The sequence below is a fragment of the Pseudophryne corroboree genome (genome assembly GCF_028390025.1).
Source record: "Pseudophryne corroboree isolate aPseCor3 chromosome 3 unlocalized genomic scaffold, aPseCor3.hap2 SUPER_3_unloc_25, whole genome shotgun sequence".
NCBI classification, from domain to species: Eukaryota; Metazoa; Chordata; class Amphibia; order Anura; family Myobatrachidae; genus Pseudophryne; species Pseudophryne corroboree.
Window position 1 is genome coordinate 1,141,390 of NW_026967514.1, and position 4,826 is coordinate 1,146,215.

General features: G+C 49.0%; 1 long non-coding RNA gene across 1 annotated transcript; it reads left to right on the forward strand.

Annotated features, from left to right (window-relative positions):
• Positions 1-498: 498 nt before the first annotated feature.
• On the forward strand, positions 499-2,983 carry LOC134983812 (uncharacterized). Its single transcript, XR_010191687.1, has 3 exons — positions 499-652; positions 2,494-2,672; positions 2,842-2,983. It is a non-coding gene; the product is annotated as an uncharacterized LOC134983812 (long non-coding RNA).
• Positions 2,984-4,826: the final 1,843 nt, after the last annotated feature.

Genomic DNA, 4,826 nt, shown 5'->3' on the forward strand with positions numbered 1-4,826 from the left:
AGTACCCTTGCGGTACTTTTTGCGCCAATGGCGTACTGTGTTCTTTAACCTTTAACGTGTTTTTAATAGGACAAATATTATAGACATTGTCAAACCGTTACCCTCAGTAGCGGACATGTTATAAATCGCAATATAAGGTAACACAGTATAATATCAGCAGCACAATACCTGAACCGTGCAGTGTATTCAGCACAAACAGGAATTCAGGAGAGATATGGTGACTAAAATCACAGAGAAAAATACACACTAAGGGGTATATGCAATAGCGGGCGAATCGTGTCATTTAATCCGCCTCTGTATAATTCGCCCGCTATCGCCAGCCGCAGCCCTGTCGCCGGGACCCTGAATTCACCATATGCAATGTAAAACGGATTCGACCCACCCCCAGGCGGATTACGGCCAATCGGCGAGTAGTGGGCGTACTGAATTCGCCTTCCCGCCGAAAGCAGCCCTTTACTAGGGCTTGTTTGCTGCGTGCTCTGCAGCCATTTTGTGAACCTGCAGAGAGGTGTGAGGAGGTGCAGAGCTAGCAATTTGGTTGTTTGCTGTGGATATCGTTTGGACACCCCAGCAGGCTTTATTCCAGGACAGTCAGGAGGATTCCTGTTACCCCGGAGCAGAGCCATTTTAGGAGCTTTTACTACATTTGTAGGTAAGTACCACATGTGTGTCTGGTGTTGCATGTATGTGTTTGTGTAGTGGGGGTTGCCATGAGGTGTACATGGGGTGTTTGTGCATGTGTGCAGGTATGTGTATAGCCCCTTGCTTGTGTTGCTGCATTTTTAGGGGGAGACTTGTGTTTTGGGGTAGTTTTTCACGTTTTATTTTTATTATTTAATTGACTTTTTTGGGTCTTCTATTAGCATTGGTGTACCTCCTGATTGTGCTGGGATGCTTTCTGGCCATTTTGGGGTGATTTGGAGCAAGTTTAGTCGACAGCCTGGTCGACCTGTGCTGTCGGCAGTTTGGCAAACATGTGTTTTCCCGCCTAATTTTGCTGTGGTGTACCTCCTGAGTGTGTTGGGATGCTTTCTGGCCATTTTGGGGTGATTTGGAGCAATTTTAGTCGACAGCCTGGTTGACATGTGCTGCTGATTGTTTTTCAAACATGTGTTTTCCCGCCTAATTTTGCTGTGGTGTACCTCCTGAGTGTGTTGGGATGCTTTCTGGCCATTTTGGGGTGATTTGGAGCAAGTTTAGTCGACAGCCTGGTTGACATGTGCTGCTGATTGTTTTGCAAACATGTGTTTTCCCGCCTAATTTTGCAGTGGTGTGCCTCCTGAGTGTGCTGGGATGCTTTCTGGCCATTTTGGGGTGATTTGGAGCAATTTTAGTCGACAGCCTGGTTGACATGTGCTGCTGATTGTTTTTCAAACATGTGTTTTCCCGCCTAATTTTGCTGTGGTGTACCTCCTGAGTGTGTTGGGATGCTTTCTGGCCATTTTGGGGTGATTTGGAGCAAGTTTAGTCGACAGCCTGGTTGACATGTGCTGCTGATTGTTTTGCAAACATGTGTTTTCCCGCCTAATTTTGCAGTGGTGTGCCTCCTGAGTGTGCTGGGATGCTTTCTGGCCATTTTGGGGTGATTTGGAGCAATTTTAGTCGACAGCCTGGTTGACATGTGCTGCTGATTGTTTTTCAAACATGTGTTTTCCCGCCTAATTTTGCTGTGGTGTACCTCCTGAGTGTGTTGGGATGCTTTCTGGCCATTTTGGGGTGATTTGGAGCAATTTTAGTCGACAGCCTGGTTGACATGTGCTGCTGATTGTTTTTCAAACATGTGTTTTCCCACCTAATTTTGCTGTGGTGTGCCTCCTGAGTGTGCTGGGATGCTTTCTGGCCATTTTGGGGTGATTTGGAGCAAGTTTAGTCGACAGCCTGGTTGACATGTGCTGCTGATTGTTTTTCAAACATGTGTTTTCCCGCCTAATTTTGCTGTGGTGTGCCTCCTGAGTGTGTTGGGATGCTTTCTGGCCATTTTGGGGTGATTTGGAGCAAGTTTAGTCGACAGCCTGGTTGACATGTGCTGCTGATTGTTTTTCAAACATGTGTTTTCCCGCCTAATTTTGCTGTGGTGTGCCTCCTGGGTGTGTTGGGATGCTTTCTGGCCATTTTGGGGTGATTTGGAGCAAGTTTAGTCGACAGCCTGGTTGACATGTGCTGCTGATTGTTTTTCAAACATGTGTTTTCCCGCCTAATTTTGCAGTGGTGTGCCTCCTGAGTGTGCTGGGATGCTTTCTGGCCATTTTGGGGTGATTTGGAGCAAGTTTAGTCGACAGCCTGGTTGACATGTGCTGCTGATTGTTTTTCAAACATGTGTTTTCCCGCCTAATTTTGCTGTGGTGTACCTCCTGAGTGTGCTGGGATGCTTTCTGGCCATTTTGGGGTGATTTGGAGCAAGTTTGGTCGACAGCCTGGTCAACATTTTGTGAGGGGCAGCCATTTTGTGAGGGGCAGCCATTTATACATGTATGTATTTTTATTTTATAACAGAGATGTCAAGGGACAAGCAGACCCGATCCGCCCCTTCCCCCACCCCCTCGGATCTATCCCTGCATAGCAATGAGGAGTGGGAGCCAACCCAGGAGGCGGATGCGACCGACCAGGCATCTAGTGACCAGCCGCGGTCGTCAAGGGCCCATGAGAAGTCCAAGAAAAAGCCTAGTAAAAAGGTACTTAACCACACCTGCAGACACAAATAGCATCAAACTTTACCCACTGTAGTTTGTGCAATGCCATGCACACCTACTGGAATAGGTACGCAATGCCAGGGATACTGACACTCACAGGTACATACCGATCTTATTAAAAAAAAATTTTTTTTTTTTTTAATCCCTAAAGGCAAGAAGCCAGCCAGAGGAGCAGTCGGAGGAGGAAGCCTCTGGTGAAGATGCAGGACAGAAAAAGCCGCGTGGACCCAGATACACTGAGGCGGAAAACTGTGTCCTAGTGGATTGCGTCGACAGGTCCTACGACGTTTTGTATGGACTAAGGGCACAGAAAACAGCAGCTAAGGTAAAGCGGAACATCTGGGAATCCATCGCCAGTCAAGTCACTGCAATATCTGGAAACCGCCGGAGCACCAGAAATTGCTTGAAGCGGTACAGTGATTGCCGCAGACAGACCAAGAAGAAGATGGGGATTCAGCGCCGACATGAGACAGCTACGGGAGGTGGCCCGGCTCTCAATCTGAAGTGGCTACCCTGGGAGAACGTTATTAGAAGGCGCATGAACCCTGCCATGGTCGAAGGAGTTCGCGGAGGTGTGGACTCCAGCCGTCCTACTGGCTTTCCCCAGGAGGAAGAACCGCCCAGAAGACGGAAGAAGGCGGGAGACAAGCAGTCCAAAAGGAGGCCTGATGGTAAGAATACATTCACATGAGCTGTACTTCCCTTTAAAAATTTTGTATGTGCTAATGTGATTTTTTTTTTTCAGACAGGCCTGCCCAGAGGACATCACCTGCGCACAGGACATCGCCAGCGCACAGGACATCGCCAGCGCACGGACCGTCACCTGTGCAGCAGGCATCGGCAGCAGCGCGCGGACCATCACCTGCGCCGCAAGCATCAGGAGCGCGCATATCGTCACCTGTGCGCCACAGTTCGTCATCGCGCAGTTTGTCACCTGTGCACCAGACGACATCGGCGCGCAGACTATCACCTGTGCCAGACATCAGCGCACAGAACTTCACCTGTGCACCAGACACCGTCGGCGACCACACCACAAGATGGACGCCAAACTACAGCTCCTGCGCGCAGGCCATCACCAGACCGTCGTCTCTCCAGGAGCTCTGAGACTGTGACTGAAGAACCTCACGACACAACCCTTGTGGACCCATCACCCGATCTGTTTGAGTCTACAGGGTTAACTGACGAGACTTTTCTTGGGTTTGAGGACAGCCGTGCAGACGTATCCAGCCAGACCCTTGAAAAGTCTTCAGAAACGAGGACAAGTGGAGCTCCTGGAGCAGCGGCATCACAGGATGGAGAAGGTTTGTATTTATTTTGTGTGTGTGTGTGTGTGGGAGGGGGGGGGGGGCAGCAGTTGTGTAAAGTTTATTAACTTTTCCAAAAAAATTATTTTGCAAACAGTGGTGCCACGGACCAGCAGCGGACTAGCTTCGGGGATTGGTTCCTACTTCAGGCCGGATCTCCTCCTACAGGAGTCGTCAGAGGATGACGAGGTGGAAGTGCAGGAGGCTCCAGTTACTACATCCCTGCGTGAGTAAATTGAATTGTGAGCCTTCAAAAAAATGTATGATGAATGTGTATAATATTGTCTAATTTTCTTTTCAGCTGCCCAAATGCAAGTGGTGGCAGACATCCAGGAAGGGCAGAATCCCTCAACTGTTCAGAGGGTTCACACCCTGGCATCAGAGATTGGGACACGCCAGGATACGTACACAAATGTCGTGGGAAGCAGACTGGACAACATTGAGAGGACAATGGAGAAAATGTCCAACAGTCTGCATGAACTGCAGAAGACTCTTTCCGACAGCACGGCCACAATACTACAGATCATAATTCAAGATCATAGGGAGAATATGAACGTACTTAACATTCTGTCCGATTCCATGGTCAAGCTTGTGGAAACACCTCATGTCTGGCAGAAAGCAATAAGAACATGTCGGAGAGTCATCGACACTCCTCTTCCAGCCAACAGGTCATCACAACCACACTGCAGATGATCTATGAAAAGCTCCCAGGACCAGCTCATCAACACGCTGGTGATCCACCATATCCGCCGTCGCAAGCCACAAGGACGCATCGTACCCTTCCTCAAGTCCCATCCCAGTACAGACAGTCACAGATGTACCAGGGATATAC